The sequence below is a fragment of the Hibiscus syriacus genome, unplaced genomic scaffold (genome assembly GCF_006381635.1).
Source record: "Hibiscus syriacus cultivar Baekdansim isolate YM2019G1 unplaced genomic scaffold, ASM638163v2 tig00009117_pilon, whole genome shotgun sequence".
Lineage (NCBI taxonomy): Eukaryota > Viridiplantae > Streptophyta > Magnoliopsida > Malvales > Malvaceae > Hibiscus > Hibiscus syriacus.
The window spans coordinates 144,089-167,138 of NW_024062191.1; the positions used below are offsets into that span (position 1 = coordinate 144,089).

Sequence of the window (23,050 nt, forward strand, 5' to 3'; positions counted from 1 at the left end):
AAGTTTTACAAGGCTAAAAGCTTAACTATACTACCAGAAATATCATCATCGAGTCTTTATACCAAAATGTTGCCAACATGTTTAATTATGGGCAACTTTCTAGATTTAAAATTCAAAATGCCACTAACATAATTTCACATGAGTAACTATTTAAATAAGAATTTATAAGGTTCAAAATTTGATTTAAGTCACACCAACAACAATAATTTACAAGGCATCAATGAGTTATAGATAATAGCAACCGGCAAACATCAATGTACCAATTCATCAAGTATCAATGTACTAATTCATCAAGCATTATTGCATCAATTCAGCAAGCATCCTGCATTAAGAAAACATACAATCAGTGGTAAAGCCAAAGGGAATTCGATGGCCAAGAGTGCCAAACATTTCTGACTTTACCAAACCCTTACAAATATCAAGTAGAAGCAAACAATATCAAACAGAAGCAAACAATATAAAATAGAATAATGCAGAATCAAGCACCAAATATTGCTTCTTGTAAGGCACCCTACAAAAAAAATATTAATGAACTTAGCACAATGAATGGGGCATGCACCTAATATGCTGCGATGATGTAAAATCAAGAAAATAACAGACATACCTTGTAGCAGACTGGAGGGCTTTAAAGCTGGAAAGACGTCTCAAATTAGCTAGAGATAACAAAAATGAATTCAGATCTTAGCACAATGAAGATTAATGATATTCACATATAACAAAGATATGAGCAAAGGAAAATTTTCAATTGGATGATGATTTAGAAAAATGGGATAACTTCAAATGAAAAAACAGACTTTAACGTTTTAAGTAGTATAGAAAAAAGAAGTAGAAGAGGCAAGTGGATTCAGGTTATGTTTCCACTGAGTAGTGAGTACATAGCTGTAGCAACTTTGAAATTAGAAACACAATTTAAAGTTCGTTTATCACCAACCTCTATCTTTCCGTTGAAACACCTTGGATAGCATCAAAAATATATGGTGTAAACACATAGACACCGCAGTTGATTCGATCACTTACCTGCATTATGGCAAGTAATTACAGCAGAGCATCCATTATATTCAAGCATTGAAAGGTAACAAAAAATAGAGAATTTCCTGAATTGTAGTTGAATCTCTAATCATACAAAAGTTTCAGGTTTCTCCGTATAATGTAACAGTTCATTGGTGACTGGATCTGCTACCAACTCCCCAAACTGGTTGGCTGACTCAGCTGAAACCTGCAAAGAGCAGAGAATGAGACCAAACAACAAAAAAGTAATAATAATACAAATACTAAAAGATCACACGATGACAGAAATTTCATTGTGTGAACATCTTGCAAGTCTGCCGACCAACCTTGATTACTAGAATAGTCCCCATGCCACCATATCTTTTGTGAGCCTCTACAAAGGAAAAAAGGAAAGAAAAAGGAAGAATTAATCCTCAAGAAGGACAATATAAACAGAAATAAACCTTGCTGTCATTGTATAGTGCCACTGCTAGTTTTACTTCAGTCCTAAAAGACTGACACCAGAATTTTCGCAATGTAAAACACACCACTTAGCATGATAGCAGCAAGAAACTATATAAATAAAATTAAGATTGATACGTTACAGGGCTCAAACATTGAAAAAAAGATTACCGAGCATTTCTGGGAGTGGGAAACTGCAGCAAACATCACAATTCAGCAAGAAGATATGAGACTGCTCAAAGAAAAGCAAGGATTTACCTGACAGGAACTCTTAGCTCGGTAGAGATTGATGAGACATACAATGCAAACTCACGCTCCTCATAGAAACCGACTAGATAGATCTGGGCTAGATTCGGAATCTACAACAGAGATGTTAATCTTAATAAATACCGGAACTATAAATAAAAAGACTATATTTTATGTTCTCTTAATATATAGATCAAACATTATACCTTTTTACAAACAGAAATTGGGTGATGTACCATAGGTTGTCCAGCCAAAGGAAACAAAGGCTTTGCAACGTTCAATGACAAGGGACGAAAGCAAGTGCCTGCAATATGCGAAGTATTATATAACAAAAATAAGACGACCATTTGCTAAAAAAACAAACAAAATGAATTCACATCCAACACACGACCCAGATGAGCAAATTCGACGAAAATTCAGTTCATTCGCTACCGACCAAATAAGATCGAAGCGGCAGTGACTAAAATGTCTGAAAGTGCTTAAGTAGAAAGAAAGAAATGTTGAGAGATAAAGAACGTAAAACAAAGGAAGCGACTTTCTTGAATATCCAGTAAAGTGTGCAGAGAATCGGATAAACGAGTAGAAACTGGGATATCCGAGGATGAGGCAGAACACCACTCGCTTACGATAAATCAAAACACAAAGGAAAGGAGAGCAAACCCCAATATAGCAAAATGAAAACAAAAATTAGAATCTAACAATTTCCTCACAGAAAGAAAAGAAAAGAAAAGAAAGTGAAAGGGAGCAAATTCGATAACCTTTTCGACCCACAGTATACGTTCCGTTCTTGAAAATATAGAACTTATCTTCTTCTCCTATTTCTTCAGCTGCCCAAATGGAATAGGGTTTCAGTCTTGAAAATAATGCAACGCAAAAATGAAGCAATAGTAGCAGCGGGAACGGTTGGAGCGAAAGGGTTTGGCCGAAAATAAAGGAGGGAGCGTTTGGCCGGGAAGAAGCGGGAGAAAATGGGAAAATGGCTATTTTGGCGCTTCAATTTCATTCCTATCAAATCTATATTAATAAACTATTTATAATTAATATTAAAATAATTATATAATATAATTAATATTAAAATAATTATATAATATAATTAATATTAAAATAATTATATAATATAATTAATATTAATATTAACTTATATTAATATAATATAGTTTATAATTTATAATTAATATTAATATAAAATATAGTCTATAAAATTAATATTAATATAAACTATATGTTATAAATGATATAGTATAGTTTATACTATATTAATATAAATTATAATTAAGATAATTAACATTAATATAAACTATATAGTACATTAATATAAACTATAGTTTATATAGTTTATATATATAGTTCATATATATAGTATATAAATATAAACTATAGTTTATATAAATAGTATATAAATATAAATTATAGTATGTAGATTATATAAATATAAATATAAATATAAATATAAATATAAATATAAATATAAATTGCATAGTTTATATATAATTCATATATAAACTATGTAGTTTCTATATAGTTCAATAGTTCATATATAAACTATATAATATTATAGTTTATACATGGTATATATAGTTTATACATAATATATATAAAAACTATATAGTTCATATGTAAATTATACTATATAGTATATATAGTTTATATATATATAATATATAGTATATAAATATAAACTATAGTATATATATAGGTCATATGTAAACTATATAGTATATAAACATAAAATATAATATATATATATATATATAGGTCATATGTAAACTATATAGTTTATATATATATAGTTCATATGTAAACTATAGTTCATATGTAAACTATATAGTTTATATATATAGTTCATATGTAAATTATAGTTCATATATATAGTATATAAATATAAACTATAGTTTATATAAATAGTATATAAATAGTATATATTTATAAATTATAGTATGTAGTTATATAAATATAAATATACACCCTAAACCCTAATACTTAAACCCTAATATCTAAACCCTAAACCATATAGTTCATATATAGGTTCTATATAAATAGTATATATTTATAAATTATAGTATGTAGTTTATATAAATATAAATTATACTATGTAAGTTCTATATAGTTCAATAGTTCATATATAAACTATATAGTATTATAGTTTATACATGGTATATATAGACTATAGTTTATACATAATATATATACAAACTATATAGTTTATATATATAATACATATACTTTTTATATAAACTATATAGTTTATATTATATATATATATATATATATATATATTAGTTGTTTTAATTTTTTTCTCAACTTTTAAAATGAATGCAATTTAGTCCATTTTACAATATTTTTCATATTTGGTCCCTTTTGTGTTGTTTAATTTATTAAAAATTTTATTTGTAATTTCATATTTTTTTAATTTAGTCCTCCATATTTTATTTGCATCTGAAATTGACCCATACTTATTACTTATTTCTATTTATTAATTGGCCCATAACTTTTTAAATGAGTATAATTTAGTACATTTTTGTATTAATTTCAACCTCAAAATTTAAAATTATTTCGATTTGATCCCTTTTGTGTTGTTTAGTTTATTTAATTTTTTTGTTATTTTATATTTTTTCAATTTAGTCCTCCAAATTTTATTTGCATCTGAAATTGACTCATACTTATTACTTATTTCTATTTTTAAATTGGCCCATAACTTTTTAAATGGGTATAATTTAGTATTTTTTTGTATTAATTTCAACATCACAATTTAAAATTATTTCGATTTGATCCCTCATCAATGTGTGTTGTTTAATTAATTTAAATTTTTATTTTTAATTTCATATTTGTTCAATTCAGTCCTCCAAATTTTATTTGCATATGAAATTGATCCATACTTTTTACTTAATTCTATTTTTAATTGGCACATAACTTTTTAAATGGGTATAATTTAGTACTTTTTTGTATTAATTTCAACATCACAATTTAAAATTATTTCGATTTGATCCCTCATCAATATGTGTTGTTTAATTTATTTAAATTTTTATTTGTAATTTCATATTTGTTCAATTTAATTCTTAAATTTGTATTTTTCATAAAATTAAACCATGATTATTTATGTTCTTAGTAATCTACTCTAAATCATATACAATTACAAATTGCAATTTAACGTTCGTGAAAGACGAAAATAATTAATCCAAAAAAAAATTAACCCGATTTGAACTCAATCCGTATCTGATAGAGATCCGACCTGAATTTTATCTGCCAATGATGTGACCCGATCTGAACGAGATCCGCCTGAAGTCTATCCGAACCTGAATTAACCTGGTCTTTATCTGCTTCGGACCTGAACTGTTTTGACCTGAACTGGCAACGATCCGAACTGAAAATGACATGACCTGAACCCGATCTGGATATGGTGTCAAATCAACCTGAAAACAACCCGAACTGATTTGACCTGACCTGAACCCGATCTGGATCTGGTGTCAAATTTACCTGACTTTACCTGTATCCAATTTTATCCGACCTACCAGGATCCGACTGAAACCTGAACGATTACCCGATTTTACAACCCTAAAAGCAAACAAGATAAAGGCAGCCCAAACTGAAAATTTTCACCTACATTTTGAAAAATAATAACTAATTTCTCAAACAGGTACGAGAAACAAAAGTAAGCTTGCAGGGTTTCTGTCCCCTTGCCCTGATTCAAGATTAAAATCTCTATGATACCCCACAAATGGTTCAACAAAATTAGGGTACTTCTGCACTAATCTAATTTAATAATCTAATTTAAGGTTAAAGAAAGACGTGAATGAAAATGTTATAAAAAATATATTTCAGGTTGGACGCAAATTAAAATGTTAAAACATTATGTTTTTCTAACATTCTCGGTTGCATTTTTCCTTATCCTTAAATTAGGTTTGTCTTTTCTTAGACTCTCCCCAAAATTAGGGTGTAAATAAATCAAGTTCGAATAAATAAAATTGTGTTTGTGTTTGTTTGTTTGTGAAGATATTCTTGTTCAATTAGTGTTGTCGCGGCCACCTTTCGGTTGGGTCCGGAATTGGGCTTCGACGTAAATAATTAGGTTAGAGTCGCCACCGATCATTTATTTTAACAATAAATAGGTTGATCGGATACCTTTATTTCTTACATGATCTGCGTTTTACCAGAAATATGTCATATTCGGGAGTCGGTGACAGTCAAGGAATGATTAGCACCCTTGAACTGCCCTTTCGGTACTACGTAATTTCCAGTTGTCTTTAATTAAGAAAATTGTAGGTTTAAATTAAAAGGTAAAAATATTATCCAAATTACTTAACCCTGATTGACTCGAAAGTGTACCCTTTAAAAAATCGAGAAACGTGTTAGAAAAAAAAGTAATAAAAATAAAGAAAATAAAAATAAATCAAAGTAAAAATAAAGAGGAAAAAATAAATGAACTAAAGAAAATAATAATAATATGTATGTAAAATAAATAATTAAATAAAAACAAGAATAAAAATAAAAATAAATAAAGAGATAAAAATAAATATAAAAGCAATAAAAGTAAGATAAAGATAAAAGAAATAAATAAAAATAAAATAAAGAAAAAGACAAATAAATATTTAAAAAAAAACTACTTCCATCACTTCACCGAAAGTGAGAGAGAAATTTTTGTCAGTGACAAAAAATGGGAGCCCCTTAGGAGACAAACATGACAGGTAATATATGTGTGTGTATATATATATATATATATATATATATATATATATATATATATATAGTATTTAATAAAAATAAATAGATAAATAGTAAAAAAGAATAAAAATAGATATATAACAATACATTTTTAAAAAATAATGATATAAAAAAATAAATATATATTTATATTAGAATAATAATAAAATAAATAAATAAATAAAAATATATATACATTCTAAAAAACAAAATAATAAAGAATAATAGAAACCAGAACATAATAAAAATAATAAATAATAAATAATGAAATATGTATATTAAAAATAAGGGACTAAATTAAAATAATAGCAAAATTGGGGGTCAATTTAAGAAAGAATCGAGGTTAAATTGAATTAAGCAGGTCAAAATAAAGGTTTTAAAATATAAGGGGGACCAAAACTTAGATTAACCCATCTTTAAATAAAAACATCGGGTCGGTCCAATCGGGTTGACTATATAAGTAAAAAAAACCCTAACTCATTCATCTTCACTTTGCAAATTACAAAGCCCCCTAACTCAAGTCGATGAACACGTCGCTGTGTTATTGGTGAGCCCAAATTCCAGCCACCGTTGAACGGCCCCGGCCGCCGTTCAACGGCGGCAAACTTTATATTTTTTTCCGAATGCTCTTCTCTTCCCCTTCACGAAAAACCAAACCTTTTTTAAAAACTAGCCTCAGGGAGGGCTAGATCTAAGTTGAAAACCTCCCCTCGTTCATCGACCGATTTGGGTTCTTTGGGTTTTACAAATCGAAAACAAAAATAAACAGACATGCAAGGTTCGAAAAAGGCACGGGCTTTACCTCTTTACTTATGTTCGAAATATAAATGCTTCGAAATACCACTATTTTTTGTTACTATGGTTTGCTTCTATTTTTCATATGTAAAATTGCTTGTATTTCGTATAATCAGCCTGTCCAATAGTGTTCTATTTACATGGTTTTATAGCCTTGAGATTGGCTATTTTTAGAGTCAGATTTAGAGTCCTAATTGAACTAAACTCCTGCTTGGTTGTTGTTTGTTGATTTTGTGACGTTGGTGCCGAGGACTAGCCGGGAAACTCAATCACTTGGTTCGTGCGGTGCGAGGAGAGGCGGCTGAACAGTTAAAAAAACCCTAATATATTCTAGGATTACAAACCGAGTCGGGCTCTAGAATCGGGTCTCAGGTCGTGGATCGGGTCGCACGTTTTGGCTTCTGCTGGGCCACTTGTTTGGTTGTTTTGTTTGTAAGTGGGTTGGATGTAATGGGCCTGACCCTGTAAATAAAAAATAAATTAATATGTATAATATATGCTTATATAATTATAGTATATAATATAGTATGTACACAAATTTTCGTTCGGTGGAGTTGAAAATTGACTTTGATATTTCAATCAAGAATAACTCCCTGTCGAATTGAGTTGAAGATGACTCCTCCGTCGCGAAGTTGAGTCCATCTTGAAATGATATAGAATTGAAGTCGTAGTTCGGACTTTGAATAGGAATGTGGCTTCTCGTTGCCAAATTATAGTGAACTTCGGTCTTCTTCTCGGTTTAAAGACTTCGGTTTAAAAATTCGACTGGAAAATAGTTCATTTACTCCACCATGTGGTTGATAGTCTCTCGAAATCGAACTCAGAAATATTCGTTGACATATAGCTTTTCTCGACTTAAGTCATGCTACCGGAAAATGGTTTCTTGTCATTAAGATATAGCTAACCCAGGTCTTCTTCTCGACTTAAAGACCTCGGTTTAAACTTTAGCCTGAAAGTAGTCGATAGGTCATCGAGCTGAATGGAACCGAACTTGAAAAGTTTTCATTAACCGATAACCCTTCTTGCCTTGAGTTATACTATAATGAGCTGAGAGATTGCCCCATATATTCTTCTTGACTTGAAGACCTCAGCTTCAACTAGAAAGTAATTTCTCGATGCTACCATGTGGTGGATGTGTCATCGAGCTGAATGGAATCAAACTCGACAGCTTTTTTTGTTGACAGATAGCTTTTCTCGACTTAAGTTATACTGTAAAGTTGACATGCCCTTGAGCTGAATGGAATCGAACTCGAAGGTATTTCTTGACAGATAACCCTTCTCGCCTTGAGTTATGCTGTAAATTGGATTTGCCTCTGAGATGAATGTAATCGAACTCGAAGGACTTGGTTGACAGATAACCCTTCTCGTATTGAGTTATGCTGTAAAATTGATATGCCTTTGAGTTGAATGTAATCGAACTCGAAGGTCTTTTGTTGGCAGATAGCCCTTCTCACCTTGAGCTATGTTACAAATTTGATGTGCCTTTGAGCTGAGTGTAATTGAACTCGAAGGTCTTTTGTTGACAGATAACCCTTCTCGCCTTGAGTTATACTGCAAATGATGTGCCTTTGAGCTGAGTGTAATCGAACTCGAAGGTCTTGGTTGATAGATAACCCTTCTCACCTTGAGTTATACTGTAAATTGGATGTGCCTTTGAGCTGAGTGTAATCGAACTTGAAGGTCTTTTGTTGGCCAATAGCCCTTCTCGCCTTGAGCTATAATGCAAATGATGTGCCTTTGAGCTGAGTGTAATCGAACTCGAAGGTCTTGGTTGACAGATAACCCTTCTCGCCTTGAGTTATGCTGTAAATTGGATGTGCCTTTGAGCTGAGTGTAATCAAACTTGAAGGTCTTTTGTTGGTCGATAGCCCTTCTCGCCTTGAGCTATGCTACAAATGATATGCCTTTGAGCTGAGTGTAATCGAACTCGAAGGTCTTTTATTGGTAGATAACCCTTCTCGACTTGAGATATGCTACAAAAGATGTGCCTTTGAGCTGAGTGTAATCAAACTCAAAGGTCTTTTGTTGGCAGATAGCCCTTCTCACCTTGAGCCATGTTGCAAATTTGATGCGCCTTTGAGCTGAGTGTAATCGAACTCGAAGGCCTTTTGTTGAAGGTACTTTTGAATCAAGTATCTTTCTTTTTGGAGTTGAAACTTAACTCTAAAAGCTGCAAAACATTATGTATGTGAAAAATAATAAATGTGATGCTCTTAAGTATGTATAAGATGCATGCAATATGAATTAGTTCTGTTTTATCTCCTGGATGGAGTCTCGTTCTTTGTCTACCGATATGGTCCTGGGAATCGTTCGTGTCCCATTTTCTTCTCAGATTTCAGCTTCAAGGACCTTTTATATTTGAGACTGTACTGTTTGAAAATGTTTTTCTCCTTTCTCTCATCTTAGGAGGGAAAAAAGATATAAAAATATAAGAATTTTGCAAAACATTGCCTCTTAAATCAGGCTCATAATCGAATCAAATCATAAACATGAGTTCATAGAAAATCAAAAGAATCAATATCTCTTTTAATGCTTTTAGAGTTATAGCTATTTGACAAATGACCAAGTTGATGAGTTGGTTTCAAGTTGGTTTCTATTTTCTAAGGTTTCGGTCACCAAAATGTCATTTTTCCTCTGTTCTTTTAGACATTGCAACATGCCTCTATTTCTTGGTTTGGTATTTTAATCAGATGTGGAAAAAACAACGCAACTATCATAATCAATTACTAGACCTTCTATTTGGGTCCTCTGAAATCTTCCATTTGTTCAAGCTTTGTGGGCTTCTTTAACAAAGGCATTGCATAAATATCAGACTAAAGATGAAATTCCTGAGTGCTTGTGTGAAGTTGACTATAATAGGTGTTCCTTAACTCCCTTAGTCCATATTTACCGAAACTCCTTATTTAGTTTGCCATTATCTGGCTAGCTGGATCCATAGAGCTGAGTTGTTTAACCAAATGCTTTAGAGGGATAGCTCAGCATCATTGTATAGATATTATAATCATCTTATCAGGTTAGCTGAATATTATCCATAAAGCCGAGGCGTTTAACCAATTGCTCTAGAGGGACAACTCAAGCTTTATTGTACATTATAATCACCTTTATCAGGCTAGCTGAATCTTATCCATAAAGTCGAGGAGTTTAACCAATTGCTTTAGAGGGACAGCTCAAGCTTTATTGTATATATATAATATTATAATATGGGTATACGGGTCCATTTTCTTAAGTTTGTCAAGAAGAACTTCTTATAGTCTAGGTGTTGTTGAAAGTTAAGAAATATCATCTTTAAAGTTCAATTTCCAAGTAACTGGTCTGAATTAGATTCACCTACTCCACTATTCCATCTGTGAAGATCACCATCATTATTGAACGTCTTAAACAAAAGTATAGTAACGTCATATGCAAAAGATGCCCCATGTCATCCGCTCCTATGCAAATCTAAATAACAAGCCTCTTATTTATGGTGTTCGAGTGTATCTTTATGAGGTAAGGCCAAAGTCCTTTGTTTTATTGATTGCCACTTTGTAAAAGATTTTTAATTCTGAATCATTTACAGAGTTCTTTAATTCAGTTGATATTCAAAGAATTTTGTTGAAAAGATTTTGATATTTCGATATAACAAATTAAGTTAAATGAATTTTAAGATTTTCCAAATGATTTTCTAAGTATATTCGATATAACTATTCGAATATCAAAACATTACTCCAAATCTTTCAAAAATCATTTTTTAATTCTTACTCAAGTGTAAAATTAAGTTTTAATCTTAAAACAATTTCAAAATAATTTTACAAAGTATTTCGAACCATTTCAAAGCCAAAAATTTCAGATTGCACAGAGGGAACCGATTCCCCTCAAGGGGGTACCGATTCCCCACTGAATGGTTTGGCTCTGAGAATTCCAGTATGCTTGGAGAGAACCGATTCCCCCCCAGGGGGTACCGATTCTCCCTTGTATAACGGTCGAAATATTTGAATTTTACACTTAGGGAACTGATTCCCCATAGGGGGTACCAATTCCCCCATGCTCCAAGCTATTTTATTAATTGTTTTCACCCTAAAATGGCTATATGATCTTCACTAATCATCCCCAACTTTCAGAAGTGATTAAAGGTGTATTTAAACAAGTTCTGAAGCCTTTAATCAACAAGAAATCATAGAGAAACAAGAGAGAAAGCATCAAACACCAAGTTTGTGCAAATCAAGCCAATTTTCCTTTCAATATTCATTTTGCTTTCAAAGAACACCATTTGTGCTCATTTGTAATTATTTGTGAGTGTTCTTTTCTTGTTCTATAATTGTGCAAGCATCTTACCTTGTGAGGTTTTCCTTGTAAGTTTGAAAATTTGTGTATTTCTCTTTGAAAAAGAGTGTGCTCAAGAATTTGGGGTATAATTCTTGAGGGAGCTGTAAGGTTACTCTTTGTCCTCAAAAGAAAGAACAAATTAGTGAATTTGTTGGAAAATCCTTAGTGTGGATAGCTAAGGTAGTGGACGTAGACTTTGGTTGATAAAGTCGAACCACTCTAAATCGTTGTGCAATTACTTTCAATTTTCTGCAAAAGCTTCCACCAAAATTTTAATTGCCAATTCACCCCCCTCTTGGCTGATTCCGTCAATCGATTAACTCAACAATTGGCATCAGAGCCTAACTCATTTGAAGGTTTAATCGCCTCTTGATTCGATTCGGGAAGAGTTATATCGATAATCAAAGTCATCAATGGCCTCCGCTTCAAACTTCGACTCTGGTCTCGATTCGATGCCCGCCAACAAGCCTCCTTTCTTTAATGGATCTAACTATGCCTATTGGAAGAATAGAATGATGTACTTCATTCAAGCAAGTGACATGAGAGCATGGAATGTCGTAGTAGAAGGATATATCAAGCCTCTCACTCATCCAAGATTGTGGAGTAAAGGAGAGACAAAAATGTTCCAGCTCAACTCCAAAGCCATCCATATCATTTTTTGTGCTCTTGGACCAGATGAATACGGAAGAGTTTCATCGTGTACAACCGCAAAAGAAATATGGGACAAACTTCAAGTCACTCATGAAGGTACTGATGAGGTAAAGAAATCTAAAATTAGTATTCTAACGCATATCTATGAAAATTTCAGGATGAAACCAAATGAAGATATCAAAGCTATGATGGATAGATTTTCAAAGATTGTCAATGGTCTCAAATCATATGGAGAGATCATTTCAAATGAAAAGCTTGTGAGGAAGTTAGTCTACTCCCTCCCAAAATCATGGCATTCAAAGAAGACGGCAATCATCGAGTCTAAGGACTTAACGTCCTTAGCTCTTAAAGAGTTAATTGGGTCACTCCTCACTCATGAAATGATGCTTGAAGATGAGGTGTACCTTGATAAGATTGAAGAGACACCAAAGGAGAAGGAGAAGAAGAAAAACATTGGAGTTGCTCTCAAATCCACAAAAGATGAGAGTGATTCGGATGAAGATGACGATGACGAGGAAATGGCATTGTTTGCCAAACAGTTCAGAAAAATGATGAGACCTTACCGAGGAAGAAAATTCAAACGAAATGAAGGCCTCAAAAATGAACCAAAAGAGAATGACCCAATCATTTTCTATGAATGCAAAAAATCGGGGCATGTCAAATATGATTGCCCATAATTGAAGAGAAAGGGTCAATCAAAGAATAAGCACAAGGCTCATGTGGCTACATGGAGCGACGAAGAAGGTTCCGATGAAGAGGAACAAGAAGTAGCAAACTTGTACTTGATGGCATTCGGGGAAGATTCTAAGGTAACCTCTAACTCATCTGATTTTGATGATTTATCCTATGATGAGCTATTAGAGGAATATAATGGGTTGGCTTCGAATTATGAGAAATTGTTTTTAAAATATAAAAATGATGTTTCAAAATTGAAAAATAAAAATAAGCTCATATCCAAAACCAACAACGATCTTGAAAGTAAAATCAAAGATTTGCAAATCAAACTAGAAGAGTTTGAAAAGAAAAATTTAGATTTGCAAAATTTACTTTCAAAGGTCAATGATGATCATCAAAAGAAAATTGATGATCTTAAAGCTTCTTTTGATAAAGTTGGAACAAAACGTTTTAAATGTGGAGAAAATTCTAAATCCAACTTTGTTAGAAAAAGTTTTAAAAACTACAATCATAGAGGTCCCCAAAGAACCTCTAATGGAAAAATCGTTAGAAGTATATGGGTTCCTAAAGAGCTCATTACTACTAAAGATAAGGATATCCTACACAAATGGATACCTAAGGGAACTAGAATTTTGGAAACTAATGAATATGGACCCAAAAGAATTTGGGTACCAAAAATTAGAAATTAATCTATGTTTGTAGGAAAAAGAGCATTGCTACAAGGCATGAGAAACAAATTCAAACTCATGGTACCTTGATAGTGGATGCTCAAGACACATGACCGGAGACAAAAGCCAATTCATTAAGCTTAATGCCAAAAATGGAGGAGAAGTGACTTTTGGTGATGATTCAAAAGGTCACATTGAAGATATTGGTACTATTGGTAATACCTCTTCCATACAAATTAAGAATGTTTTATATGTGAATGGATTAAAGCATAATCTATTAAGTATTAGTCAATTTTGTGATAAGGGATTCAATGTCATGTTTGATATTAATGGTTGTAAAGTCATTGACATTGCATCTAATCAGATTATGCTTGTTGGTCATAGAATAGGAAACATATACATGGTGCATTTAGATTCTATTGATATGACTAATTTGTGCTAGTTGCTAAGGATGAACATGATAGTGGTTATGGCATAGGAGACTAGGACATGCTAGTATGAGTGTTTTGCAACGGCTAATTCAAGGTGATTTAGTTCGAGGGTTGCCTAAGCTTAAATTTGATAATGATAAAATCTGTGATGCTTGTGCTAAAGGAAAAACAAAAGCGAATTTCTTTTAAATCCATTAATGACGTATCAACTAGTAGAGTATTATAATTGATCCATTTAGATCTTTTTGGGCCAACTAGGACTACTAGCTTGGGTGGAAAACAATATGCATTTGTCTTGGTAGATGACTATTCTAGATATACTTGGGTTCTATTTTTAAGTACTAAAGATGAAGCATTAGAACAATTCATCACGTTTTCAAAAGTAATCCAAAATGAAAAAGGTTACTCTATAACTAGTGTTAGGAGTGATCATGAAACTGAATTTGAAAATCTTGGATTTACTGAATTTTGTAACTCTAACGGTATTAGCCATAATTTTTCAGCACCTAGAACCCCTCAACAAAATGGAGTTGTTGAGAGGAAAAATCGAACTTTAGAAGAAATGGCTAGAACCATGCTTTGTGAAAATAATTTGCCAAAATATTTTTTGGGCGGAAGCCACAAATACCGCTTGTTATGTTATAAATCGAGTAATGATTAGGCCAATTTTAAAGAAAACTCCATATGAAATTTTCAAAAATAAAAAGCCTAACATTAGCTATTTTCATCCTTTTGGATGTAAATGTTTTGTTTTAAACAACGGTAAAGAGAACCTTGGCAAATTTGATGCTAAAGTGATGAAGGAATTTTTCTGGGTTATTCCTTAAATTCTAAAGCTTATCGAGTATTTAATAAAAAAACTTTAGTTGTAGAAGAGTCTATACATGTTTTCGATAATAATCCCCTTCCGAGGAAGGATTCTTGTATGAATGATGATGTAGGTGTTATAAATACAAATGACGTTAGACATGACGTTGGAGAACCATCATCAAAGGAAGAAACAAAAAATGAGGAAACTCATGATCCTTTTGAGAATCCAACCATTGAAGAAAGGGAAATATCTTATCCAAGAGAGTACAACTATGTCAAGGATGGTGAAATTATAGGTGATCCATCGAAAGGGGTAACAACTCGATCTTCTCTTAGAAATATTTGTAATTATGTTGCATTTATCTCATGCATAGAGCCTAAGAATATTAAAGAAGCATTAAATGATGAACATTGGATTATGGCTATGCAAGAAGAGTTAAATCAATTTGAGAGAAGTAAAGTATGAACATTAGTTGAAAGGCCTAGTAATAAATCTACTGTAGGTACTAGATGGGTATTTAGGAATAAGCTTGATGAGAGTGGTAATATAGTGAGAAACAAGGCTAGACTTGTTGCTCAAGGGTATACTCAAGAAGAAGGCATAGACTATGATGAAACATATGCTCCCGTAGCTAGGATGAAAGCAATTAGAATGTTATTAGCATTTGCATGTTTTCATGAATTTAAATTATATCAAATGGATGTTAAAAGTGCATTTTTAAATGGTTTTATAAAGGAAGAAGTGTATGCGGAACAACCTCCAGGTTTTGAAGATTCAAAATTTTCGGACCATGTTCTTAAATTGACAAAAGCTCTTTATGGTTTAAAACAAGCTCCTATAGCTTGGTATGAAAGATTGTCAAATTTATTAATTGAAAAAGGTTTTTCAAAAGGGAAGGTTGACACTACATTGTTTTTAAAGCATAAAGGTAAAGATTTATTAGTAGTTCAAATTTATGTTGATGATATAATATTTGGTTCTACTAATGATGTTCTTTGCCAAGAATTTTCTAAGCTAATGCAAAGTGAGTTTGAGATGAGTATGATGGGGGAGCTCTAATTTTTCTTGGGACTCCAAAACAAGCAAAGAAAAGATGGCATCTTCATCAATCAAGCTAAGTACGTCAAAAGATATGCTCAAGAAGTTTGGACTGGAAAATGGCAAACCTCATGACACTCCAATGAGCTCTTCAACAAAGCTTGACTTAGATGAAGGAGGTAAATGTGTAGATGTTAAATTATATAGGTCAATGATTGGATCTCTACTTTATCTAACTGCAAGTAGACCGTACATTATGTTTAGTGTTTGCTTATGTGCTAGATTTCAATCATGCCCTAAGGAATCACATTTACTAGCTGTTAAGAGAATCTTTAGATATCTTAAAGACACTCCTAGGTTAGGACTTTGGTATCCTAGAGACTCTAGCTTTAGCTTGCATGCTTTTTCTGATGCAGATTATGGAGGATGCAAATTAGATAGGAAAAGGACCTCCGGTACTTGCCAATTCCTTGGAAATATGCTGATTTCTTGGTTTTCAAAGAAACAAAATTGTGTTGCATTATCTACTACTGAAACCGAATACATTTCAGCTGGTAGTTGTTGTGCACAAGTTTTATGGATGAAACAACAACTTTTTGATTATGGAATTGAAGTTGGTACCATTCCTATCAAGTGTGACAATACTAGTGCTATTTGTCTCACTAAAAATCCCATCCAACACTCTAGAACTAAGCACATTGAAATAAGACATCACTTCATTAGAGACCATGTCACTAAGGAAAATGTAGTTCTAGAATTTGTTGATACTTTGCATCAATTAGCGGATATCTTTACAAAATCTTTAGACAAGGAAAGATTTTGGACACTTAGGAGAGAATTAGGTCTGACCAACCTATCTTCACTTAGTGTTTAAAAAAAATTAACACTTTTAAGAATAAATGAAAAATGCTTATAATAGTAATTTTTGATTGCATTCATTGCTATTAGTTAGGGGGAGTTTATGATTCTTGATGAAAAATTCATTTTATGTTCAAATATCGTTTAAAGATTAATTTAATTGTTTGAACATGATTAATTTTCAATATATGAGTTGCCAATACCACTAGAAGAAATTAATTTAGCATTTTGGGTGTTTAAAATCGGATTTTAGCATTTTGGTGCAGAGGGAATCGATCCCCAATGAGGGAACCAATTCCCCCTTTGAAGGGGAACCGATTCCCCCCGCAGGGGAGTCGATACCCCCTGGGGTTCTGAATATACACGGGCAGAACCCTTTAAAACTTCAAACCCTCTTCTCTTCTCTTCCTTGCCGCCAATCACTCCTCTACTCTCTCAAATCTCCATTTTGCCTCAAATCAACGTTCTTAATCGGAATTCACTTCAAATATCATCTTCTAGACCTGTTGGAATCATCAAAGTGCAAACTTCATCTAATCTCACTCAAATCCGAAATCCTTCAAGGTATTTTTCCAAAACTTCTATTTCATCAATTTATGACCATAGAACTAGTTTTAATTAGTTCTAGGATGAACTTTAGATCAGACATTGATTGTTTAGTGATTAGAAACTAGATATCACAACTAATTTCATCAAAAACACAAGAATTTTCCAAAAAATTTAAATTTTCGAAATAAAAAAATGTTGATTTTCAAATTATTGTGTTTTGATTGGATTATGTTGTTGTTATGAAAACTATACATATATTGTTTCTCAAAACCGTATTTTTCAAAAGTTTTCAAAAACTTTTCCCATTAGGATTGATTTAGAGAACCTTGAAATATTGAGGACTCAATTGAGTTTTGGGATTGATAGAATTGCATACATGTGTTTTCTAAATTGCAGGTTATCCATACTATTTTGATTTCCTAAACAATGTCCAATCCTAAACGTGCTAGGTCATCATCTAGTCGCTCACACCGTCAACCAAATCCACCTCCAAATCCTCAAAATCCTATTCCTAATCCTAATCCCATTGATCCTAATTTGACAATCCAAAATTCGTGCTTCAATCATCCTGGTCCTAGAAATCATCGTTTTTGGTATTATCAATATTTCGACTCTTATAAAATTAGAGACGAATGTATTCCTTCTCGTCAAGCTATGCTAGATATTAATTTTAAATATCTTCCTCTTTTACAAGAGTGGAAATTTGACAAACTTTTTGATCTTGAACCCATTGTCTACCATCAACTTGTTCGTATTTTCTATTCTAATGCCGTTTATGTTAAAAACCAAACTGAAACCAAAACCATAGGAATTCGTTCCTACCTCCTAGGACAATTCTTATATATTGACTCAACTTACATAGCCAATGCATTCGGATTAGATAATGATGGTATTTCAAATGAAAAACAAATCTTAGGATCTCGTTATAAAAGAAGGGATAGTGCAAGTGTCTTAGACCTACATGAACGTTTTCTTCATCTAATGATTTCTTGGTGGTTTCGACCATCTGGAGGTTGTTATTCTACTCTTAAAGCCTTAGATTTTTTGTGGTTACATTGTTTTGAAAACAATATTAAAATAAACCTACCTCAGATTATTTTTGTTGAAATTGTTGAAACCGTAAATCTTGTTCCTAACAAGAAACTATGTTCATCTCTAGTTTACGGTTGCATTTTGAGTAATCTATTTTCCAAAGCTGGGCTTAGAGTCGGTCTAGATGCCATTTTTCCCCTTAAGAAACAAATTAATCTTCTTTCCTTAACGAGAACGGGATGGATAAAGGATAAGGAAACTGGTGAATGGGTTCGATCTTCTGCAAATACTCCGGGAGGTAGTTCTTCACGAGCTCCACCAGAAGCTGATGACGATCCCGAGCTTGAGAAATTAATGCGAGACATCGATGAAGCCGAAGATGAGCCTGAGCAGCCCGAGGAGCAAGCACAACAAACACATCAAATGCCTCCATATTTTCAATCCTTTATGGAGACATTCGATTTCCGATATGCTACCATGGATTCGCGCTTTACTTCTATAGAGTTTCATTTATCCACAATGGGAGCTCAATAATTAGAAATACTTCGGGAGATGCGTGCAAACAAAGAAGCAACCAACGCGTGTATTAATGAACTCACTCGCGAAATGGCCGCTATGCGAGCTCGTTTTCCTCCTCCTGATCCGAATATGTGATTCTGTGCTTAGCTTTAAAACTTTGAACTAAACGATTATTGCTTCAACTTTTTGGATTGTTTGATTTTGTGACTTTGGATTTATTTGGATGTTTGAATTTGTGGATTGATTGATTTTGAATTTGTTTGATTTATGGATGATGTGAACTTATATATTTGGTATGATTTATTCATTATTGCATCATTTACATAATTTTAGCAATATGACCAATTTTGCCATGTCATATTAATTATGAATATTGATTATGGAACTAATGGCTAACGTTTCTCTTGCTTGTGATCTTAGCAGCTTAAACTATATATAATCAATTGGCTAAATAATTTCAAAACCTTGTTTAAATTCTTTAAAATGTCTTTTTGATTTAACAAAAAGGGGGAGAAGTGTTAAATGTGTTTTAAATGTTTAAATGATAAATGGGAAAGTAAGAGGGAGTAATTTCAAAACTTGATTTCAAAATCTTAAAATTACTAAAATGTTTTGTTATATCAAAAAGGGGGAGATTGTTGAAAACATTTTGATATTTCGATATAACAAATTAAGTTAAATGAATTTTAAGATTTTCCAAATGATTTTCTAAGTATATTCGATATAACTATTCGAATATCAAAACATTAGTCCAAATCTTTCAAAAATCATTTTTTAATTCTTACTCAAGTGTAAAATTAAGTTTTAATCTTAAAACAATTTCAAAATAATTTTACAAAGTATTTCGAACCATTTCAAAGCCAAAAATTCCAGATTGCTCAGAGGGAACCGATTCCCCCCAAGGGGGTACCGATTCCCCCCTGAATGGTTTGGCTCCGAGAATTCCAGTATGCTCGGAGGAAACCGATTCCCCCCCAGGGGGTACCGATTCCCCCCTTGTATAACGGTCGAAATATTTGAATTTTACACTTAGGGAACCGATTCCCTATAGGGGGTACCGATTCGCCCCAAGCTCCAAGTTGTTTTATTAATTGTTTTCACACTAAAATGGCTATATGATCTTCACTAATCATCCTCAACGTTCAGAAGTGATTCAAGGTGTATTTAAACAAGTTCTGAAGCCTTTGATCAACAAGAAATCATAGAGAAACGAGAGAGAAAGCATCAAACGCCAAGTTTGTGCAAATCAAACCAATTTTCCTTTCAATATTCGTTTTTCTTTCAAAGAACATCGTTTGTGCTCTTTTGTAATTATTTGTGAGTGTTCTTTTCTTGTTCTAGAATTATGCAAACATCTTACCTTGTGAGGTTTTCCTTGTAAGTTTGCAAATTTGTGTATTTCTCTTTGAAAAAGAGTGTGCTCAAGAATTTGGGGTATAATTCTTGAGGGAGCTGTAAGGTTACTCTTTGTCCTCAAAAGAAAGAACAAATTAGTGAATTTGTTGGAAAATCCTTAGTGTGGATAGCTAAGGTAGTGGACGTAGACTTTGGTTGATAAAGTCGAACCACTCTAAATCGCTGTGCAATTACTTTCAATTTTCTGCAAAAGCTTCCACCAAAATTTTAATTGCCAATTCACCCCCCTCTTGGTCGATTTCGTCAATCGATTAACTCAACAAATTTCAATTCTGCAAATTTGATTCCATGCTCAATATAAATTCATTTAAATATCCTTATAAAAATGTCAAAGTTTAAGAGTTACAAAAAGAAATATGAGAAAGTTAAAAAAAACAAGTCTAAACACGATGTTGTAAAATGGAATAAAGCCTCATTAGGATGCCCCACTATTTCCAGAATATCGAGGATTAGGGCCTTTAACTACACTTACTTCATATTTCTCAATTGTTTCACTTGTCCTGGTTTCTTTTGAAATACCCTCAGATGCACAATTTTCTGCTTCGGGAGTGTCCTTACTTTCATCGTAAAATTCCAGCTCTTTTCTGTCCATCATTAGCTGGATCAAGGCTCTAAATTCGCAACACTCTTGTACATCATGTCCATCTTCATTATGATAATAGCAATGATTGTCCCGTTTGGAATCAGATGTGCTAGGATGTGGTGCAAGAAACTCCACATTTATCATTTGCATTCATACCCAATCAAGAGGTGACTTCACTTCGGAGACTCTGGTTTTGGCCTTTTTACCATTCTCCTCGGTGATTGAATTTTCCTCGTTCTCTTGATGATTAGACGGAGGGTTATACGTAACTTTGGGTGATTCTGAGTTATTGAAATGAATCCAGCTCCTGTTGCACATTCTTTTGGATAATCCTTTTAAAGGCGAGGCAGTTTTCAATTGCATACCCTGGAATACCTCCATGATATTCACAGTGCGTATTTTCGTGATACCACATAGGGTATGGGGGCTTTAGAGGTTTCTCTAGATATGGTGACACCACATGTGCGTCAAAAAGCCTTTGGTAAAGCTCCTTATATGTCATGGTAATGAGATCGAAATGTTCATTCCCATTTTCTATCATTGGCTCTCTCGAATCTTTCCTAGAAGTACCTGATGGTACAACTGCAATTGGTTTTGATTTGGAGATTATAACGCCTTTGCTAGCCTTAAAAATGTTGATTATCTCTTCTTGTTTCTTCTTCAGGAGAGGTCTTCTACTCAACCTACCTCCTTGTTTAATGGTCGTTTCTACCATATTTGTTTTAACTTCTTCACTAAATTTCAGAATACGGTAACCATCCGAATTATTTTGAAGTCCTGGTAAGATTCTGGGTGAGACAACCACTTGTGGGGTAGGTGGCATAGTTACCCCTTCCGATGAACCTGCCCCAGGCGCACTTGTCTGACGTAGGCCAGCTAACTTGGCAACAATCTGATCGACCAGAGACTCTTGGCTTTTCGTGATTGTATCCAGAGTACTCAAATTGCTCTGGTTTATCTTATCTTCTAGCTTTCTCTGTAACTTCAGCATATTTTCCTCGAATTGAACGAGTTTTGCTTCCATCTTCTTTTTTTTTGAGCGGGTGTTATGAGGATGACACGTGACCAAAGCTTGTGGAGGTAAACCCGGTGTTTGTTCCCCTTTTTTATGAGACATTTCTTGTTAGTTAATGTGAATGTAATGAAAAAAGGAAAAATTATGCGAAATATGAAAGGATGTATGATGCATGAAATGTTCGAGGCATTGATCCAAAAATGTGTATATTTATTATAAATAATCCTTATCAGGGATAAAAGTGTTATTTCTTAAGAGATAAAAAACATTTTAAAGGTAGACCCCGAATATGTTTTGACAAGTTGATTAGTCTTCCTCCTTCTTCTGTCACCGGTTGAATACTCTGTCGAACCGTTTCGGCCTCTCTGGCTAAATCGTGCAAGTGTTGAGCTACTTTTTGTACTTGTCCCAAGAGTATCGAATGACTGCATCTCTGGTTTTCACTCTCTGCTGAGTCTGCCCTCAACGAGAGCGCCTTTGGAAGCCTCCATTAAAGGGAACTATCTGAAACTCACTTGTTTGCTTCTTTAATTCGTCAACAATGGACTCCAATTTCGGCTATCGTCTTGCTCTTGTTGTCTTTGAAGGGACTCTCCAAGTCAAAAACCTTTTGTCTCGTCTTGCCCCTGTAACCCTTACCAACTCAAAAGGTTGACTTTTGGTGTGCACAGTATAAATCCCGGTCCATTCTGAGTATTCTCTTACCATAGTTGGACTTCTAAGCTTTTCCTCTCTTGTATTATAACCCATTTGTCCATTAATGTCGATTATTTATGTTTAACGAACACGTTTTTGGTGGATCAACACCTCTTTTGAATGATACAAATGATGAAAATAAAATAAAAGAGAACAAAAATAAAAAGAGTTAGTAAGGTAAAAATAATCAAAACATTCATGAAAATAAAAGTTCTACCCCACATGATATCTACCTCGCATGCTTATTATTCCTACCCGGACATGATCTCTATCCCACATGTTAATTTTGAACCAGTCCTAACCGCATAAATTTCTATTTCACATGCTTTGAATAGAAAAATAAAGCAGGAAATAATCTCAAAATAGCCTAGGGTTTGAAATGAGGTTTTGGGGTGGGCTCTAATTTCCTGTAATCTCCCGACTTAGGTTCTAAAAAAGGCATCCGAGTTCTCTTTAGTGGTGCCCTCTTGGGCTTGCTAGACCCTTATTCCTAAGCCTATTACAAGCTCATGTGGACTAAGTTAAACTCGAGATTATACATTCTCTTATGCCCATACGGAGAATAAATTCACACGAAGGCATAAGGTATATGAATCCCGAAGGTTACTTGCTCGGCCC

General features: G+C 33.2%; 1 pseudogene; it reads right to left on the reverse strand.

Annotated features, from left to right (window-relative positions):
- Positions 1–297: 297 nt before the first annotated feature.
- Positions 298–21,745, reverse strand: LOC120203185 (annotated as a pseudogene).
- Between the last annotated feature and the right edge of the window lie 1,305 nt (positions 21,746–23,050).